This window comes from Protopterus annectens, chromosome 8.part0 (genome assembly GCF_019279795.1).
Source record: "Protopterus annectens isolate FY-2018-M chromosome 8.part0, PAN1.0, whole genome shotgun sequence".
Taxonomy (NCBI): Eukaryota; Metazoa; Chordata; order Ceratodontiformes; family Protopteridae; genus Protopterus; species Protopterus annectens.
The window spans coordinates 990,811,364-990,834,340 of NC_056741.1; the positions used below are offsets into that span (position 1 = coordinate 990,811,364).

The window sequence follows — 22,977 nt, forward strand, 5'->3', positions numbered from 1 at the left end:
CCATGTTAGGCAGAGCACCTCACTGACTCTCTTCAAGAGGAATCTTGATGAGTGGATGGGAGATCGTAGGTTTACCCCAGGGATTACTTCAGTGTCACTACTAGACAGAGGCACAGTAAACTAACCTTAAAAAAGGGCACAGCAAACTCAAATCTAAGGGTGGCAAAAGCCAAACACACTTGGGCTAGGCTTATAAATGCCCCAGGGCAGATAGCCTAGAATGAACCTATGAACCTATATATATATATATATATATATATATATATATATATATATATATATACATACATAGAGAGAGAGCGACGGATAGCTATAGATATGAATGTAACAGGGAGTGTGTGGGCACAGCCTCCTACATGGGGGGGGGGGTGCAGTAGAATAATCTGGCAAATAAGAAGTTTTTGTTAAGTAATACAATGTTCAAATTTTGCATCTCTGAATATAAGGTAAGTAGGAGTGAAGTGTAATGCTGGAAATTTTCTTTCTAATGAATGTTTCAGCATTGGGGTTGAGTATGTATGGGCTACTGTTTGCAGGTTGGGGTTGGAGTAAGGACTAGGGAAGGGGATAGGTGCATTGGTTTAGTCAAGTGTGTGTGTGTGTGTGTGTGTGTGTGTGTGTGTGTGTGTGTGTGTGTGTGTGTGTGTGTGTGTGTGTGTCTGTCAGTTGGTTTCTGTCTTGTTTAGTGGTACTATTAGTGAAAGGATATTTAGTTCCCTTATTTGTAGAGCTAGGATTAGGAGTAGGTAAAAGTAGGGTTACAGTTAGCAGATAAGACTTAAGTAGTGTAGATGCTCTTTTGGATCATACTTGCCATTTGCTATTACCAGCCGGTCAAACTCCTTTCCTTAGGCCAGATCATGCAGGATAAGGTCAGGGACATCAGGTGACTTTAGAACAAGGTAAGGCTGCAAGGAGCCACTGGATATGTGCAGCAAAGTGCAATGGATTAAGAACACAAAAAAGGTCCTGTGTTAAAAAAGTATAAAAACAGACTCGCAATGGAGTAAGATTACATTAGGATGGGGCCAACTCTGTGCATAGCTACCATTTAAATAAGTACCCAGTCATACACTACTGGGCATGCTAAATTGTCCTCCTGTCAATTTCTTCTTTACATTATGTGTCATATCTAGCTTGGAAAGAAAACTCATTTTAACCATATGAAGTAGGTGAACAGGTTACACTTTGATGCTATGATACCCAAATCATCTACACAAAAAACTGTGTTACCTTGATTTCACAAAACTATGAACTCAGGTGCAAATATGGTGTAAGCAAATGTATTCTGTCATAAGTGAGCTTTGTGTAATGACAGCACATGAAAAACTGAAGATGAAGGCAACTACACGGTAAATGATTATTTGAAAGATATTATGTAATTGTATTTTGCTTTTATCCATAGCTTGCCTACTTTCTCTGTTCACTTTTGATGTCTCATAGTGAGCAAAGTCAAAGATATAATGGCTGCAGTAATGTATTTCAGTTAACTGCTCTTAAGCATATATATATATATATATATATATATATATATATATATATATATATATATATATATACATACTGACTTCAGAAAGCTTCTAATATCTCATTGTGAACAAAGTAAAATATATAACAATCTTCTTTCTCTTAGATATATGCAAATACACTGCCCTCTAGCAAGCTACTGATTTTGCACACTGAATACAATCAAATGCTTACTGACCAATGTAAAATGTTTCATCTTGAAGCTGGCCTCCAACAACTTGTAAATATAGAATAAAGTGTGCTTGGTAGTAGAGAAGAATCATTCCTGTGTGTATAATGCAAACTTATTTTATTTTTATTTTTCAATATTTTGCAGATTATTTGTGTATGTGGTTGTGTATGTCTGTATATGTGTATGCATGCATGTGTGTGTGTGTGTGTGTGTGTGTGTGTGTGTGTGTGTGTGTGTGTGTGTGTGTGCACATGTGTAGGTTTAACGCATGCTTTGACTCTCAATATGACTGATTAGGTTAAAGTGGAATTTGAAAAATATATTGTGAATGTTTTATAAGGAGGAATATCACCGCAGGTGGAAAGAAACTGTGTTCTTTTTTTCTGCTGCAAGTTTTATGTAGAGCCTTGTTGCTCAAGAATGATATTTTACTGAATGAAGAAGTGGCGGTCATTCATGGTTGTTATATCTACTGCACTCTTTGTTTCATAAACATAAAATAATGCAGTTTTTAATAACAGCAAAAACATATGCACAGGCAAAATGTGAATGTCTGTGGAACTTTGGTACTATATTGCCTATACTTTGTCAGTGTGTATAGTCAGCACACAGCATGTATGCCACGGTGTACAAATTCAGTTATGAAGGGGAGCAGCATTTTGACTAATACAAAATGCTAAGTGCCAGGTTTTTAAAATTATATTTGAAGCTCAATGGATAACGTAAATCAGGAAATAAAAGAAAATGTCGGCATAGGTTTATATGTAGTTACAATATTACTTGATGATGAAGTAATGAATTTCAGTATAAGAACTCTGGAATGTATGCTCCATTTTAAGTGTGCACTAAGGATGTATGTCATAGAATAAAGCCCAGGAAGTCTGGGTGAGGGAAATAGTAACAGAATTTAGCGTACAAAATTACATTTCTGGTTGCATCCAAGGAATTGAAATACGTTTTTTTTTTAATTTTTATTTTTGTGTCATGAGTATGCTGTGTGTGATAAGAAAATGACAGATGTAAGAAATGCATGCAGTAAAAACAATAATGTTTGCCTACAGAAGTCATTTTAGCTCAAATCTGAGTCTGTTAACAGTAGCTACTTAAAAATACTTTCTTTGTGTCACTATTCCCATGCATACAGATAATTGAAATTAATTCTTTTGTTTTATGACTAAACAATACACTGCCTGGTGGAGTAAGTATGGGGAATTGATTCTCACAGTAGGAACTATGTTGCAGATATGACATTAATTCCTAGTAGCATGGACATATTTTCAATACACCATGGTTTCAGACATGTGTCATACTCGATCAGAAGTACTGCAGTTTTCTTATGTACTCCTAGTGACACATTGGAGTAGTACACTTTAATGTTTTTGAGCTGCAGTATTTATAGCTCAAGCCTGATTTCCAGTTATTCTCAAAGTTTTTCCAGTTGTATTAGTCTCTGTCATGTCAAAGCATGGTGGTCTTCATTTCAGAATTTCCTCCTTGTGTTTCTTATCTCTTTACTGTTTGATCAAATGTTTAGTGTGTGTGTGTGTGTGTGTGTGTGTGTGTGTGTGTGTGTGTGTGTGTGTGTGTGTGTGTGTGTGTGTGTGTGTGTGTGTGTGTGTGTGTGTGTGTGCACGTGCATGTGTGTGTGTGTGTGTGTGTGTGTGTGTGTGTGTGTGCATGTGTGTGTGTGTGTGTGTGTGTGTGTGTGTGTGTGTGTGTGTGTGTGTGTGTGTGTGTGTGTATGCATATAACAACATAAGGACTCATTCATTCACACAAGTTCAGAGCATATGTCTTTTTCTGTCTTAGAGTGAAATGTGTAATAAAACAGTACTGCACAAAAGGTGCCTGCATAAGCAAATAACATCAAGATGTAGTTTGCATGTGTTATACTCATATCCGGTAAGGTTAAGTGACTCAAAAGCAGCTTACCAGAAAAACCTCATAAATCATAGTTAAGCTACCCACTTTTATTTCTGTCCATTCAAAGGGCAGAGATTATATGAGGAACAAAAAAAAGCAAAAAATAAGAATTTAACTTTGAATTCAGACAAATGATGATAGCATGGTAAGTTCTTATAGCTTTCTTACTTAAATATTATTAATAGCTAGAAACAGTGATGGTAAGCAGCAGTGTATGGAATACATGTACAGTGTTACTTTTATGTGACTAAAACATACCTCCCTTGTTTATTCGTTAGAATCTGCATCATATCAAAGATGGGTATCTGATGGATAACAACATATATTAATAATACCGAGCCATTTATAAATGTCCACATTTACAAAACTGCAATGCATTATGTGTAAATGAGTTTTAATTAATAATTATTGATTTTTTTTTTGCCGTATGACATATCTGTCATTTTTGTTCTCGCTTCATATAATTGATTGTGTGGGATGTTATGGGTATTTTTGTACCTTACTTCCTTATACTTAATGTTATCAGAATTTTAAAATTGCAAAAATGTTTTGAATAAAAAGCATGTTATTTATTTTGTAGACCTATACAGACATAGGCATACAAATATAAATACTCATTCCTTTACTCACCTGCCTTTTCAATAGATGTTAAAAATTGAGTGTATCATTAAGTAAAAGTTGCTGGTTAATCTCTTATTCTTATGAATCTACTATTTTGCATTCTATGTCGTAGTGTATTATGGTTAACTCCTGTATGGATATCTGTCTATCTACATACATACATACATACATACATACACAGCAATATCAAAAGTGTCTTATTTGAAGTTTTTCTGCTATTTTTCTTAGTCAGTAATGCTTAACAAACTATTATCAACTAAAACGTATACTTGTAAGTAAGAAAAGAACTTAAAATAAAACAGAGCATTTTATTTTAGCAAGTAAAGTGTAATTTACATGTTAAAGTAGAACATTTTAGTACAGATTATAATTGTATTTTCTTGTATTTATTGGCTACTGTGATAATGAGGTGATGAATTTCTTTTAAAGACAGTCACATTCAGAATCTAAAAGAGGATGATTTCAAAAGAAATCTATATTGTTTGCAGTCCCTGTGTGATCTAAGTGTTTAGTATTATTTTTTTTCAATTTGCTACATTAACATTACATGATGGTGGCTACCAAGTAAATGTGATTTAAATTTACTATTAATGCTTCCATTATTTATGGCATAATTTGTGATGACACGGCATTGCCCAAGACAGGCATAGTAACATGAGTTTTCTTTTGTCTTTTAATGTTTTCATCAGAAGAAATTTTTTTTGAGTTTTTCAGTAATTCCATCTACTTTTTCCTTATAGCCATCTCCTATGCAATATTTTGTAGAAGACAATATTGGGTTTAATGTTACTTTCATTCAGCATTAGAAGTGTAGTCAGAAATTAAAAGGTCTGTCTGGCTAAGATGCGATGCATGTCTTCTGTTATTAACATTATACACACTTAAATATGTTGCATTAAGTTCAATCAAAATGTTTACCTTTTTTATTATTTATTTTTTGCTATCAGGAATATGTGGGATAATAAGTTTCTTCCACTCCTCACTGTTCATTTGCGATAGTCAGTCTAACTGAATGGCAAAGCAGTGTGCAGTGTCATGAAAAAAAAAGCTAGTTAAGAAATATGAAAATCTAATTTTCTTTGCCATAACACTATTGATGCTGAATTAAAGGGAATAAAATGCTTTGTGTTGAGAAAACCTCACATTTTGGTTAAGCTGATAGATGAGAACTTGTCTCATGATCACAGAAAAAGAAAATAAGGAATTCCTTTTTCTGCTACTGCTGAAATTTCAGGGCACATTTTTTATTTTATTTATCTATGCATTATTTGTTTTACTGTGCTCCTATCAGTATAAATCCTGAACAATTTATCAACATAAATCATATATCCTGATTTTTAGTTTTAAAAGATATTATAGACACATGCAATATAGAAAACAAATATAAAATCTTAGCATATTGTTATAAAACATTGATGTACCTACTATATTACGTCAATAAGTACATTTAAACAAAGCAGCAATAATACAGTATATGTTCCTTTTGTTAAAGCATCCTGTGTATGTAATACAGATATGCAATACCTCTGTACTAGGCCTTTATAGCATACCTCTAGCACATCTTAAAAGCTTGTTGTTAATGGAACTGTATGATACATCAGCAGGTGAAGACCTGAATCACACTTTTTTAAGGTTTTACAGTGAGAAAACTGGCGATTAGCTTACTTGGCTTTGTATGTTCCAGCAATATCTCAAATATGGATCAGAAAACATAAATGTTGATTTTGTTTAATCTGCAATCATGTTATGTGTTGCATGATAATGTCACAAATTGAATTTTGCCCACACTCTTCATACACATAAGCACATTTAAAAACAGTGTTAATTGTTTATTTAGCAAGGGTTTCTTTTCTTAAAGAGATAAGACCTCTCTGTAACTTTGCAATCTGATTTGGATAGGTCTCCTGCTTCCCATAACTTTAATTTAACCTTATCATTCATTACACATGGAATGTAAAACAGCAGCATTCTTTTCAGATGAACTTGGCACATGTTGCTGTTCAGGCTTTAGTCAAAACTGACTCCTTGTTACCTCAAGGACTTAAGCACGTCAAGCTTGTCCATCAACCACTGCTCCTTAAAATCTTACAAATTCATATTTTCGCATCAGTAATTGAATCTATTAATCATAGTTTCTGCAGCCCATGTCTTCTTTTGCCTTTGATTATTTCAGGCTGTGCTTTCTCTAGTGAAACCTGTCTTTTTATTATGTGGCCAAAGTATTTGAGATTTATTTAATAAAACATTCCAGGGAGCAGTCTGGATTTATTTCCTTAATTATTGACTAATTTTATCTTCTTGCACTGCATGGAATTCTCAAAAGTTTAGTATAACACCACATCCGAAAAGCATTAGTTTTCTAGTGCACAGTACTACTTTCACAGGGAAAAAAAGGTTGCTTCATGCTCATCAAATGATTTATAAAAATCAGTGCATACCAAGATTATATATTCCCTGTTTTGAAGGACGTATGGGCCTCCATCAAATTGATTACATGTATAAATCTGCAATTGTGGGACTGCATACAAATCTGCTGACCTCACAAGACCCAAACAGTGAATGTATTGAAACATGAGGAGAAGAAATCTAAGATGACTTCCCTCCTTAGTCTAGCAGAAGGGGTTCCTATCCCGTGATCGAAAATTGTAAATGGTGAACGCGTATTGAGCGAATCCGATTGGTCGAAACGTCACTCACATAACATGGAAATTGCATAGGGAATATTTTCCCTTTACTTCAATGCAGTGCGATCTCAGAGTAGGAATATTTAAGTAGCGGGATGTGGGGGAGCAGTGCCCCACATGGGGGGTGCAGGGAGGCTTGCCCCCCTGCCTACAGTGTTTAGGTAAGTATAGTTTTTATTTTTATTTTTTAATTATATTTTCAAAATTTCAAACATCACTCAAATGGTGGCGATCATATGGTGTTCGATGTTTGAAACTTTTGAAAATATAATATAGACCCTAGCAGAAGCATATTTGTATCAAGCAGGAATGAAAATAAAACCAGGAGCAGATAAAAATCAGACAGCAAATGAATGTGCCAAAAAAGAAAAGAAAGAATATAAGATGAAGGATCAGATGAGAAGGCAAAAAATGTGGAAAATGCATAAATATAGTTGCAAGTATAGAAAAGTGCTGGAAGAACCTCATGTTCATCAGGATAGAATGCAGGAATGGTTAAGGAGAGGCGAATTCAAATCAAAAGAAGAAAGGTTAATATTGGTGACCCAAGATAATGGACTACGTACGTGCTGGTTTTCAAAGTCTATTGAACATGTGGGAGAAACAGACAAATGTAGGTTTTGTAAAACAGAATTGTAAAAAGTTGCACACCTTGTTGCTGGTTGTCATATACTAATGGCAGAAGAAATGTCCACTGAAAGGCATAATAATATGGCAAGTCTGTTGCACTGGGGATTGTGCAAACATTATAATACTGAAGTAGCTGAAAAACACTGGAAACATGAGCTACAAAGCATCATAGAAAGTGATGAAGTCTACATCACATGGGATCACCCATTACCAACAGTTCAAAAGATAGATGCGGGAAACCAGATATAGTAGTCCATGAAAAGGAAACAAAAGTAGAATTGATCATACAAATTGCTACACCCAGTGACTACAGTGTCTTGTGTATAAAAAAACACAAAGTCACAAAATATCAAGATTTGCATGCAGAAATGAGAGGAATGTGGAAGAAAGATACCCAGACATTTCCATTAGTAGTAGGAGCAATAGTTCTTGCTCAGAGTCTGCTTGTAATGCCACATCATCTGCATACAGCAACTTTGTTGATCTGTCCCCTCTGTCCTGTTTACTAATGTAGTCTGTCACAATTATGAACAGTAGTGGGCTCAGAGCTGATCCCTGGGGTACACCCACTCCTTCACTGTTTGTACTTGAGTCACTAGGTCCTTGTACATAGTCTGCACTAATTCGACCAATGTTTCTGGGACTTCATACAACCGCAGTACTACCTAAATCAGCTTCCTTGGGACCTTGTCATATACTTTTTCCAAGTCTAGGCATGCCCAGTTCAATTTTCTCCTCATCTCTAGCTTCTTCTCAACTATCTGCCTCACTGCAAACATCTGGTCAGCTGTGCTACATCCTGATCTAAATTCAAACTGTTCATCTCCCATTTTAAATTCTACTAGCCTGCATATCCATTTAGCACTTCACCCTCACAAACTCCCCTTGAGTACCCTGTTCCCCATTGGCCCTTTTTTCAATTATAAAAGAATTCCCAATACTATTCTAGCATGTCCATAGGTCAGTTGTCAATCTCCTCTCCGGTCCAGCTGGTGAATCTGGGAATCTTGAGGCAATGTTACAACTGCCTCATGTACACAGACAACCCTCTCCTCCTCCCAACAAATTCCAACACATGTGAGAGATGCAACCATATAGCCAAACTGGAGGCTAAGCTCTCTTAACTCAGTACTGGCATAACCAGTCAGGAGGAGAAGGAAACCACACTCACTACAATTCCAGTCTTACATAGACCTACCACGACAGCAAACCAAACACATAAACACACAAAAACATACTCGGAGGCTCTAAATAAAAGTCTGCCTAAGCAGCAGAGACCTCCAAAGCAGACACCCAAGCAACCGCTACCCCAAAACAAAACACGTGCAACACATAGCTCACAAAGCCAGTGTGACGAACAGTCACAGCCCTTAAGGCTAAACAACGCACCTGATACACTTGTAATAGGTGACTCTATCGTCAGGCAGACTGACGTCCTGCTCACCAGGCTGAACAAGGAGAAGGTCACGGTGAGCTGCCTGTTGGGTGCTAGGATCCGCCACATAACACAAGCACTCAGGTCATTACAAGGCAAGTACAATTATGACTCAGTCATTGTCCATGCTGGTGTGAATGACCTGAGACGTATCTCCCTGGACTACATGAAAAAAGACATAGAGGAGCTCTCTGAGCGTGTAGCCCAGGCCAGTATAACCCTGACCTTGAGTAGCATCTTACCCTCACTAAGAATGATGCAACAATATGAGGGCAAGATGATCAATTTCAACAATTGGCTTAAGTATTGGTGTCATTCAAAGGGGATCCAATGCCTGTCAGCCTGGGATGACATGCTCGACAAGCCACGATGCTTCACTAGGGACGGTTTGCACCTGTCACCCCTGGGCTCTCGGATACTGGCAAAGGCTCTTGCTACCCCCATAGTGCCTTTTTTTAGGCAAGGCTCAAAAGACAAACCCACCTCCATAGGTATCACAAGGGTTAAGAAACTAAGAGTAATGCTACACAATGCCAGAAGTCTAAACGTTAAGATGCACGCACTCGAAACTCTACTTAGCATGGAGAACATTGATATCTGTGCAGTAACAGAAACCTGGTTCAAGGCTCCCGAGAGCACCCCAGCACTACCAGTTATACCTCATACCATGCTTTTCAGCCCCAAAACTTGGACCGAACCACAAAAGGAGGGGGAGTATCAATATTTGTCAAAGATACCCACACCTCCAGGTTGATGGCACAGCACGAAGCATCAGAAACTATCCATGCGCAAGTAACAGTGGGTAAAACTGCCTGACAGTTTATAGCCTGCTACAGACCACCCTTCCAAACCCAGGAACCCCACTCGGCCTTCCTGAGAACACTGGAAAATATAAAGGTCTCTCCAAACACCATTATATTGGGCGACTTCAACTACCCAAACATAAATTGGGAGCATTACTCTAGCTCCAACACCCTAGCCCAAAGGTTCCTAGAATTTATAAACTCAAATGCTACGGAACAACTTGTTACCACTCCCACAAGAGGGGAAAACATACTGGACCTGATCATCACCAACATGGCGACTCTATGCTCCAGACCAGAAGTGTATCCCTCACTGGTAAGATCAGACCATAAACTAATATCAATGGATATTCACATCCCGACCCCACCCCCTGCCCAGAAAACCACAGTGAAAAACTTCTCTAAAGCAAATTTCACACTCCTCAAAACCAAGGTGGAATCCTTCAAAGCCCCCGGGCCTGTGGAACATACGGCCCAGACCGCAGAATTCTTTATAAATGCATTCTATGAACACCTTCAGGAATGCATGGATCATGCAATCCCAAATAAAACCAAGACCCAATCCTCCAAAGGCAGACGTTCTGTATGGTGGACCCCAGCCATAAACAAACTTTACAACAGAAGGAGGAAGCTACTACATGATAGAGCAAAATCCCAAAAAGGGAAGGCATCTCTGATCAGTATTAGCAAAAAACTATGGGCACTCATAAAATCGTCTAAGGCCAGCTTCGAGAGAAAAATTACACAGGACACTAAGGATAATCACAAGGCTTTCTTTAGTTATATTAGGAACCTGGGTGGAAATTCCCAGATATGCTCAGAATTAGTCCAAAATGACAAAAAATGCACTGAACCCACAGACATTGCCAACATCCTAGCTGACAGGTTCAGTGCAAACTCCCCCCCCCCACCAAAAGGGCAAATATCTATCCCAGAAGAGTGCTGCCCCCCTGACATCTCAGATGCTCAGCTAAGTGCCACCCTCTCCAAAGCAAAAAACACAGCATTAATGGGACCAGACGGTGTCCCGGGCTGGGTCCTACATGAACTCCAAGAAGAGCTAAACCCAAACATAAAACTACTGTTCACTCTCACCCTTACTACAGGATATGTACCCAAAGAGTGGCGTACAGCAACAGTGGTCCCTCTCCACAAAGGTGGTGCCTCAACGGATCCTGGAAACTATCACCCCATAAGCCCCATAAGCCTGACTAGCTTGGTCTGCAAAGCTATGGAAAGGATCATCATGGACCTCATAAATAAAGATATTGGGGACCTACAGACACTGGATCCTACCCAGTTTGGCTTTGTTAAGGGCAGATCCTGCCTCTTAAACCTGGTCGATTTTTTTGAAACAGTCACCAAGGCCATTGACAAGGGGAAGGTGGTCCACACAGCCTACCTGGACCTCGCAAAAACATTTGATACAATACCGCACTCACCAGCTTAAATATAAACCCCTATGTCACTAGATGGGTTGCAAACTGGCTCAAGGACAGAACCCACATGGTTAGAATTGCTGGAGCCATGTCAGTCTCCAAACTAGTTACAAGTGGCGTCCCACAAGGCTCAGTCCTGGGACCTCTCTTGTTCGGTATATATTTCTTGGAGGTACAGGCCAACACAGAAGGACTGTGGCTGACCAAGTTTGCAGATGACAGCAAACTGGGCGCTATAATTGACTCTCCAGCTGATACAAGCATCCTCCAAAAGGGCCTCATAGAAACAGACAACTGGTGCCAGAGCCATGACCTCAAGCTAAACACCAAAAAGTGTATAGTCATCCCCTTTGGCAAAAACAAAGTGCCCACAAATTATGACATAGGTGGTAATCCATTAAGTACAGAAGAAGTAATTAGGGACCTGGGGACCCAAGTTGATAGCAATCTCTCATTTGACAACCACGTGGCCAACGTGGTTAGAAAAACATTTTATATAGCCCACCTAATCATGAAGGGATTCACATCTAAATCAGGGGAGGTCAACATGCCTCTTTACTCATCCCTCATCAGGCCCATAATTGAGTACAATGCCCCTTTTGGGATGTACCTTACCAGACACCTGCAGCAACTGGAAAGACCCCAAAAGTACCTCACCAAGAGGATCAAAGGGCTCAAGCAGATGCCATATGCTGCCTGGTTAAAGAAACTCCAGCTCTACTCAGTGGCATACCGCCTGCTCAGAGGCGATCTGTGCCTGACTTATAAAGCCATGTCCAACCCGGAATTAATGGACATGCTGCACCTCAGAAAATCCAAATCCCATTGAGCTACTCACTCAAGAGGCTTGAACTTCAGCACTGAAATAAATAGGACATGCTGGAGGGACCGATTCATAACCCAGAGGCTCTCTTCACTCTGGAATAAAATCCCAGTCCAGGTTAGGCAGAGTCCCTCATTGACTCTCTTCAAGAGGAATCTTGATGAGTGGAAGGGAGATCATAGGTTTACTAGGGGTATCACTTCTGTGTCACTGTTAGACAGAGGCACAGTATACTAAGCTCGAAAAAGGGCATAGCAAAATTAATTTAAAATGTGTGGTGAAAGCCAAACACACTCTGGGCAGGCTTATAAATGCCCTAGGGCAGATAGCCTAGTATGAACCTATGAACCTAATCAATCACAGGATCTTCATATGGTCCATAGAATCAAACACCTTAAGAGTAGTCAATACAGCAGAAGTAAATACTTTTTAGGAATTCTCCTGCTTTCTCTATTATCCACTGGATATTGGCTCTCAGTGTCTGCTGCCTCTTTCCTTTCTAAAAACTAGACCGTACATCTGATAGTTCTTGGTCAAGGGAATGGGTTAGCATAATGATAAAGGTCTTCATCTCATAGGTGCAAAGTACAGGGTTTGTTTTTGATAAAAAGATAATGGCTAGGCTTAAAATGGCCCTTCAGATTGGTTAGCCTAGTATTCACCTATGAACCATATATTCCTGAAGTCAAGCTTGCAGGAATTAAATTAGACAAAGGACATTGAGATAATGAAGCTAAATAATATAGCAGTCATAGGAAATGGACAAGGTCATTGAGTGATGCCTCAGATAATGGTATCAGTACAACCAGGGTTGAACTGGATTTGGAAGAGGCAGGAGGAAGGGTATAATAGAGGTACAATGAATGTTTATCAGATTGTTTTTCTCTTCTTTTTTTATGTACAATATGATTGCAGTTGTTAAAAATGAAGGACTGCTGAGGCAACAGGGTAAGTCTGGTGTAAATTTGATGACTGTAGTAGATAAGAAAATATGTGAAAATATGAAATATGAAATAGAAGAGAGATGAATAAAATCCAATATTGCATCAATGTGTTTTATGGGCAGTCAATGAGTGGATTACTTCTTAAGGACATGACTAATAATTATTGTTTAAAATAAAGTTGCTAAGGTTAGTAGCAGTTAATAGGTGTTTCAAATGGTGTGTAAATAAGAAGTTCTAGGTGTAAGAGTCAATAATGCATGTGCCCTATTGCCTTATATCATGAAAAGGTGTCCAAAGTACTTGTGCGTGCGACTGTGGGGAGGCATGTATATATCTAATCAGAATGGGGATTGTGCTGTTAATTTTTTGTACTTCTACTTCCGTTTTTTCTTAATGATGGCACAGAAATGTACCTTTCCAGCTAGAAGTGAATAATGAGATAGCCCTGAATACTAATTTCAGACAAGATGGAGGGCAAACAGGATCTGATACAGTCTTGATGTGTGCATGTGAGCAGAAAGATTAATCCATGATACATTATAGGTTAGATGTGACCTGACCAAGACCCAGTATAACAGAAGCATTTTGTCTCTGCATGTGCAGTATGTTCATCTGAGGATATACCATGCCCTTCTGTTGTCTGCTGCAACTTCTTGGAGGACTAGTCTAGTGATAATCAGTACTCCCATATCACATTCCTTCGCTTTTGCCATCAGTTCCACTCTCCCATGTTAGAAAAGTAAATTAGAAGAAGCAGGAATGCGTGGAATGCTGTAAGGTCCCAAAAGGAAAAATCATGGCTCAGCAAAGAAGTTGTAGTGGGGTACACTGACATTGAATGGATTGAGATGTGTTGTATAATATCAATACAAGTAAAATTATATAAAGATTAAAAGGTGGTAGCCTTGAAGTCTTTTTTTTCACTCTGTCTTTCTTTTATTTCCATGTTTTGTTCTTTGATCTACTTTTTACTGCAGCATCAAAAAAAGATCAAGCAAAAGCATTCTATCATAGGACTGCAACCTACTAATGAAACATAAAGTCATGAGTGACACTATAAATGTGGTGAAATGGATCACCTTCAGAAGCTCGAAGTTTTAAAACTTCCAACTTCAAACAGCCAGGACCAGAAGATTAAAGTTTTGAAATATCAGATGTTTTGAATGGAGATTGCTTTACAGTGCAGAGTGGGATATTTAATGTTTTGCTCACTATAGTGTTATCTTGGAGTTGGTATAGTTATTTAGCAGGGGGTGTAGGGGGTGCAGGTGGGCTTGACCCCCTGAAAAAAAAAATGTTTTTATTTTTATTTTTTCGTTTTCAAAGTTTCAAAACTTTAATCTTCTGGTCTCAGCCATTTGAAGTCCGAAGATTTGAAACTTTGAGCTTTAGAACTAGATCCGGTGAAATATATAATTTCTAAAAATGTTTAAGTGAGTTACGCTCTTATGGTGTATGGATCTACTGCTAAAGCTCAAAGTTTCAAAACTTTAAACTTCAAATAGCAAAGACCATAATCAAAGTTTTGAAACTTTGAAAACAACATAAAAAAATAAAAACAAACAAAAGAAAAAAAATTCTAAATTTTTGCAGGGAGGCAAGCCCCCCACATCCCCTGCTAATTAATTATAACAACTGTGAGATCACCCTACAGTGAGGAAAATGGTAAATATCCCATTTCATGCTGTATGGCGATCTCCATTCAAAACATTTGAAGTTTCATAACTTCAGTATTATGGTCTTGGCCATCTGAAAATTGAATGTTTTGAAACTTCGATGTTCTGAAGGGGATCCATATATATATATATATATATATATATATATATATATATATATATATATATATTCTACAAAGTCTTATGCCTACTAAGGCAACACAAGGCTATAGAGATTTGGGGACCCTGATAATTATGATGGTAACAGAGTCGAGACCACTCCAAGAGTTAAGCCACATTTGCCTTGATCTTTAGATTCTGCTAATGGGACTCTATTGGCTTAGTACGACATAAGTCAGAAATCAATAGAGGAGCTGGTGATCGAAAGGGAGCTGTACAGAAGACACTCTAAAGTTTGACTCAGATTTTTGGAATTAACTATGTAAAGATTAATGGAGAACAAATATTTGATGAATTCAAAAAACTGTTATTGAAATCTGCGTATGGTACCTCTTATTCATAATACTGTTGATTGTATACATGGAAATTTATGAATAGGAGTTTCTATACTCCACATAAAATAAATCTTATACTAAAAAACAGTGAAAGTAAAAGTTGGAAATGTGATGAACTACTAGAGGCCAACTGGGTTCACATGTTCATTGAATGTAGAAAAGTTGTTCAGTACTGGAAACACTTCAGATATTTTGCAAAGGCTTTATGGTCTGATAACTGTCATATTTCTAACTCACTAATCCTAGTCAATGTTCCTATACCTAATGTAATACCTAAATCTCAGATTGAGTTACTCTGGTCAGTTCTTGCAATTGCCAGAAATGTTATTACTTTGAACTGGAAAAGTAAACAAGATTTGATGTTTAAAGATTTTATTAATTAGCAAAAGCTGTTTGTAAAAAAGAGCTGCAAACCATTTGTTATAGAACTCATATAACATTACTCATAAAAAAATAGCATGGCAAAAATTGGAAAACCTTTTGAGCAAATACTGGTAACTTTATATAGATAAAATTATTGTTTATCATGGATGAAAGTAAATATTGTAAACAGTTTGCTATTGTTTTGTTGTATTTGTTATATGTGCATTTGTGTATGTTTATAATGAAAAGAAAACAAAAATGTTTTTGGAAAAAAAAAAGGAGTTGTTCACTTAAGTAGTATGTGGACTGGAGATGCTTTGTATTTTTGGATACTAAAGTGTCCTTAGTCCTAGTTCCAATGGAGAAGCAATGGGATATAGTAGGATGGACGATATAGAGTGGTTACATGAAAAATGTGGATGCCTTAGCTTTTAGCCTTATTAAAATTGAGTAAGATTTGGCAAGGCTGAAGACAGAAATACAGCCTGCATTGTTGCTGAAAGTAAAGTTTAAAAAAGGGAAACTTTTCAGAATTGTGCTGAAACGCTTTCAAAGGGTAGAAGAGTCAAACAACCCCAGAAGGTGATGTGATAAGTATATTTTTTAATTCAAAGACAGAGTTGAGAGACAGAATATTAGGAGTATGTTATTGTAGGGAGATGGATGATTATGAGGATAAAGAAATATGATACTGTGCTGGTTGGGGAACTAGTCCACTCATAATAAACTGAACTCAGTAAGACTCATCATGCTGAGATGCATTTCATTTGCCCCACTGTGGAGTGAACTTGAAGGTAATGTAAAATAACTTAAAGGTATTTATGGTATAATGTAAAATAACTTAAAGGGATTTATGGTATAAAGGCTACTACTCTTAGCGGTTAACACTGATTTCTTCTGTTTGCATATTTTTCAGCTTCCATTTCAGTGACATGAGTAATGATGACTCACAACTCATGCAGAAGTCATACTGGTAGGTTCAGTATATCATCTGAATCAGAAGAATTGTGATCTTTTTATGTGAATTGAAGGAACACTACAAGATAGAAAGATATGATTTGTGATACCTTTAATACAGTTCTATGTCCACAAATGGAGATGATGTTTGGCCAAGTGGAACAGCATAGAGAGAGTTGAAAAGTTTAAGTGAAGATATAGATAGCAGGTTTTATGCATGTTTGGATGGAACCGAGTATGAAAGCGAGAGAGAGAGAGAGAGAGAGAGAGAGAGAAGAGTGCAACCTTTCAAATTATCAAGGTTGTTGGTAGAGTACAGGGATGTATGAAATGAGAAACTTATAAAAACAAAAGAGAGAAGTGTGGTAGACTGAAGAACTGTGAAAGCTAGTAAATGGAGGTAGACTATATGACATTAGACAGAGATGGATTGCTGACTTCATGGAATATAGAACTTGAGAGATGGAGTTTATGGCAGTGCTATAAAGTGGAAGTCAATTAAAATAACTTGAAGAGATGGATTATGGAAGATAAGGTATCTGAGAGAAGGAAAAGCAGGCAAGGAAGTTAAAAAGAAAGGTTAATAAGGTGATGACAAGTGGGGCAAACACTATAAATGAAAATTTGGGAAAGTGCAGATGATATGATCCAAAACCACAAATGGCTGAAAGAGTCTTGATGAAATCACAAGGGTTGAAGAGGAAAATCAAAATGACAGAAGTGACCCACATAGTTGTTGAGTTCAAGCAGAGGAAAGCAGCATGGTGGTAGGGAATAAACAGATCTTGGAAACTATTAACACAGATACTGAAGGACTAACAGTAAAAGAAAATGCCATTGGAGATACAATGATGTTCAAAAGGGTCAGATAACAGGGCAAAGCTGTAGATATTAAAGGTAGTTTGCAACCAAACAGTGTGCTGATAGAAACTAAAGACAACAAGAGGGAGGGTATACTCAGGCTTAGGCCTAAAGAGAATGATCCTAATTGCTTAACATGTGCCCATGGTAAGGTAATCGAAACCTTGCAGCTCGCTAGGAAATGGTTCAGGATATTACTAACACATCATTTAACATGGGCAATAAATGCTAAACAGTTCAAGCCAATACCTTGGATAAAGTGGTCAACATACTTAATATTTGTGTTGGTTATGTTAACTGTTTGCAGAGGGCTTGCATTCATAAAAGCATTTAGCAATTCAGTAAGATCATGAATTGTAATTTGTTTGCACATGTTTCTTTATTGCTATTAAGCTGCATGAGAAGAACCGAAAAATAAAAGACTGTGGTTGGAGGTGTGAGTAAGCAGCAGTAGGATTAATTCATATGATGTGGGAATGTGAACTGGTCCCTGAAATGTGGGGCAAGATAAGAGAATAGTGTTGTAAAATTTGATGGAAGGGAGTTACCTGGTAACCTAAAGCAGTGCATCTTGGTTTTAGGGATCCAGGTACTGTTAGCTAGAAAAGAAGTAATGAACAAATAGGTTCATAGGTAGGTACTAGGCTATTGGCCCAAGGGCCTAAGTAAGCCTAGCCAACAAGATTCCCTGTCTTACACCACCCAAGAAAGTTAATTTCCTGTGTCCATGTTGAGCAGAGCCACAGAAGTGATTCCCAGGGTGTATTTCCTATTTCCCATCCACTCATCAAGATTTTTCTTGAAGAGTGCTAATGAGGAACTTTGCTTGACATAGATGGGTAGCTTGTTCCAGAGTATAGGAAGTCTCTGGGACAGGAATCTATCCCTCCAGCATGTCCTGTTTATTGTGTTGACAAGGTTTAAGTCCCTAGAGCATGTATCTCGGAGGGATTGGGATTTCTTTAGGTGTAGCATGTCCAACAGCTCTGGGTTTAACATAGCTTTATATGTTAGGCAGAGATCTCCTCAGAGTAGGTGATATGCTACAGAGTAAAGCTGGAGTTTTTTGAGATGGTCGGTGTAAGGCATCTGTTTGAGGCCAGTAATCTTCTTTGTGAGGTACTTATGTGGCCTTTCCAGCTGCTGCAGATGTCCTGTGAGGTACATTCTAAAAGGGGTGTTGCACTTTATAATGGCTCTAATTAGTGCCGAGTAGAGTGGAACAATTAATTATTTTTTCCTGGATGAGAACCCTTTTGTGATGAGGCGTGCCACATAGAAGGATTTCCTGACTACTGTGGTGATGTGATTATCAAAGGAGAGACTTCTGTCCACTTGGGTCCTAAGGTCTCTATCACACATTCAGCATTAAGTAGACTGCCGTTTATGTGGTAGTTCATGGGTACAGAGGTTTTACCAAAGGGGATGACAATGCACTTTTTGGCATTGAGCTTGAGGCCATGCCTCTGACACCAGGCGTCTGTCTTAGTGAGGCCCTTCTGTAGGATGTCCACATCATTTGGGGACTTGACTATGGCTCTCAGTTTGCAGTCATCTGCAGACTTTGTTAGCCAGAGGCTTTCTGTGTTAGCCTGTACTTCAGAGAAGTAGATACCAAATAGGAGACGTATCATTACTGAACCCTATGGTACTCCACTTGTCACTGGTTTGAAGTCAGATTTGGAGTCTGCAACTTTTACAGTGTGGGCTCTGTCAGTGAGTCATTTGGCAACCAATCTTGTGACATGGGGATTTATACCTAGTTTAGTGAGTTTAGCTATAATTCCAGAATGGTGGATGGTGTCAAAAACCTTTGTGAGGTCAAGATAGGCTGTGTGAACCACCTTACCCTTGTCTACAGCTTTGTTGACTGCCTCAAAGAAGTCGATCAGGTTCAGAAGACATGATCTTCCTTTCACAAAGCCAAACTGGGTGGGGTCCAGAGTTTGGAGGTTACCAATGTCTTTGTTTATGAGTTTTATGATGATACATTCCATGGCCTTGCAGACCAGGCTCGGCAGGCTAATAGGGTGATAGTTCCCAGGATCAGTGGTGGCTCTCCCTTTGTGGAGTGGGATAACTGTTGTTGTGCACCATTGAGAGGGCACAAAGCCTGACATGAGACTATGACTGAACATGGTGCTTAGGTGGGGAGCCAGTTCGTTCTGAAGTTCATGTAAAACACAGCCTGGGATGTTGTCCGGTCCCACGAATACTGTGTTTTTGGTTTTAGAGAGTGCAGCTTTTACCTTCATAGATGTGATTACAGGGACTCTGCATTCTTCCTGTATAGATATGGGCCCTTTAGTGGGTGAGAGGAGGGTAAAGTTAGCACTGAACCTATCTGCCAGGATGTTGGCAATATCAGTTGGTTGTGTAATTTTCGTGCCATTGTGCTATAACTCAGAGCAGATCTGGGTGTTGCCATTGAGATTCTTGACATAGCTATAGAATGCTTTGTGGTTGCCCTTAGAATCAGTGATGATTTTATTTTTATAGCTAGCTTTGGACAATCTTATAAGGGATCTCAGCTTCTTATTGAGGATGACCGGGAAGCTCCTCCACTTATGGGATTTTACTCTCTTTTGCAACAGTTTCTTCCTTCTGTTGTAGAGTTTGTTTATGGCAGGAGACCACCAGAATGGCTTCCTTTTTTTGGAGGATAGTGTCTTGGTTCTGTTTGGGATAGCATGATCCATGCACTCGTGTAAGTGCTTATAGAGAGCATTTGCATAGGATTCAATAGTCATAACTGTATTGTCCATCTGCATGGGTGTCATGAAGTTCTCCACTTCTGTCTTAAGAAGCATGAAGTTGGCTTTGGAGAATTTTTTTACTGTGGTTTCCTTAATGGTGGGTAGGGGAAGGATGTGGATATTAAGGGTGATTAACTTATGGTTGGATCTGACCAACGAGGAGTTGACTTCAGGAGTGGTACACTGGTCACTCATGTTGGTAATGACTAGGTTTAGGATATTGTTGCCCCTGGTGGGGGTGAGGATAAGTTGATCCAGGGCATTGGAATTTATGAATTTCAGAAAGTGTTGAGTGAAGGAGTTGGTGCATGAGTAGTTTTCCCAGTTATTGGTGGGGTAGTTGAAATCGCTCATTATTAGGGTGTTTGGTTGAACCCTAATATTTTCCAGTATATCAAGAAAAGAGGAGTGGAAATCCTGGGGCATGGTGGGGGATCTGTAGCAAGCTACAGTTTGGATTGCAGTTTAGCCCAGAGTTAGTTGCACTTGGATAACCTTGGATGCATTATGCTGCGCAACTAGCCTGGAGGTGTGGATATCCTTAATGAATATGGACACACCTCCACCTTTGGTGTTCTGGTCCAGGTTAGATGGCTGAAAAGTGTGGGATGAGTTATAGCCTGGTAATGCAGAGCCTTGAACCAGGTCTCAGTCACTGCACAGATATCAATGTTCTCAATTTAAGGAGTGCCTCGAGTGAGTGCATTTTTAGATTTAGACTTCTAGCATTGAGTAGCATTACCCTTAGTTTTTGCTTGCTTTTTCCTGTTACGGTGGTGAATTTGTCATTTGAACCTTGCCTAAAAAGGCACTATAGTGGCAGCAAGACCCTTAGCTAGTATCTGGAATCCCAGGGGCGACAGGTGCAGGCCATCTCTGGCAAAGCATAGTGATCTGTCAACCATGTAGTCCCAGGCAGACAGATACTGGATCCCCTTAGAATGACACTAGAAGCTTAGCCAATTGTTGAAGTCAATCATTTTGTCTTTATACTGCAGTATCATTCTGGGTGATGGCAGGATGCTACTCAGGGCTAGGGTCATACCTGCCTGGGCTACAAGATCGGAGACATCTTCCATGTCTCTTTTCATGTAGTCCAGGGAGGTACATCTCAGGTCTGATTAATTAAACAGGCGTATGGCTGGAGAAAGGAAAAGACCATCACTAGCCTCCAACCAACTTAATAGTGTCCAAATGTAACCAGTCTGGCTGTCAGTACAGATTTTCAACAGAAGAAGGGAAGGAGTCAAGATAAAACAATGGGAGAATTGAAATATTAGTAGAATCCTTCTAAAACAGACACACAGTAGGAGATGTATACTGTTATGATAAGGACTGATCTTGGTGTTAAAGGAATAGTGACTAGGAAATACAAATGTATGTCTTTCTGCTGGAAGATTTATGGTAAGGCCTCTGTATGATTTGGGAGTGGATCTTTTAGCTGAGACCTTACACACTGCAACCACTGAAATTACTGCACAACTTCAAAATGCAGCTTTCTACAAAACCACGGTTAACATGGATGCACACTCAGGCTGGCCTTGTATGCTGAGGAATATGTTGCTGCTTCTCTGCTGTCCTAATCTGAAAATCTTCATGGCAATGAAGTAAATAAATAAGGTATCATGAAATTAAATAAATTAATTAAACATTGGGAGGAACAATGTATATGGCTGCTGCTTCCAAATTTGACTTTTGCCTTTTCAGAGTGTTTGATCTCATGTAATGGTTGTTGTACCACAGCCATAACTAAGTCATTTGGTGCTCTGGGCCAGTGTGGCACCTTCCTCAACCTGAGGTTGAGGGGATAACAATGTTTTCCAAACATGAACAAAAATAAAGGTCCTTCTGAACTTATACTAGCACTTTGCATGATTACAAACACACTAACATTGCAAACAAAACGTTCCATTTTTGCAGCATGACATCAGCCACAACTCCTGCACTCATGTGTCATCAGCTACTCTTCTGACATGTCATCTACGCTCGGCAGACTCTGCCTGCACACCAGACCAGCTATAGGACTGAACTGTACAACAGACGCTCCTACACACCACACCAGCTGCAGGATTGGACTGTACAACAGATACCCTTACATACCACACAAGCTAAAGGACCGGACTGTACAACAGATACCCCTACACACCACACCAGCTACAGGAATAAACTGTACAACAACTCCTACACACCACACCAGGTAAAGGACTAGACTATACAACAGGTACCCCTACACACCACAACAGCTACAAGACTGGACTGTACAACAGATACCCCTACACAACACACCAGCTACAGTACTGGACTGTAAATCAGATAACCCTACACACACCACACCAGCTACAGGACTGGATGAATGTACAACAAACAGTATTTATCAGTACTATGGTGGAGACACAGAATGCTAAGTGGGGGTACTTGTACTTAAGAAAATTTGTTTTTTTTACTTCAAGATCTATCGGTTCTTTTTTTTTTTCTACCTTTATGTTAGACTTTTATTTTTTATTTACCCTTTGTTGATCAAGTTAATTCCACTAGTCTAGTAGCCTCTTATCAGTGGAGGTCAGAGGTGATTTTTATATTGTTAGGTGAAATATGTCCAGGGCATTGGGGAACATCCATTACTATTGTTTTATGTTTAATATATTTATTGACTATACGGTATGAAAGGCTAAATGAAATGAAATTGAATGGAAAATTGATATGTTTGAAAATTTTGAAGAAGATATGTGTAAGGATAAAATAAGAATGTATTAAATTACAGAAGGACAGTAAGTGAAAAGGTATAAAGAACATATATATATCTGTAAATAATGTATAATATGATGATTAATAAAGAACCTTAACTCTCTTCAGTATGTACAATGGGATA

General features: G+C 38.5%; 1 protein-coding gene across 1 annotated transcript in view; it reads left to right on the forward strand.

The window, feature by feature from the left end:
- Positions 1–3,702: 3,702 nt before the first annotated feature.
- LOC122808378 (myelin-associated glycoprotein-like) overlaps positions 3,703–22,977 on the forward strand; it is a 413,712-nt gene continuing 394,437 nt past the window's right edge. The window contains exon 1 of the mRNA XM_044079344.1: positions 3,703–3,767. The gene's annotated coding sequence lies outside the window, so the exon portion shown is untranslated. The remainder of the gene's footprint in view (positions 3,768–22,977) is intronic.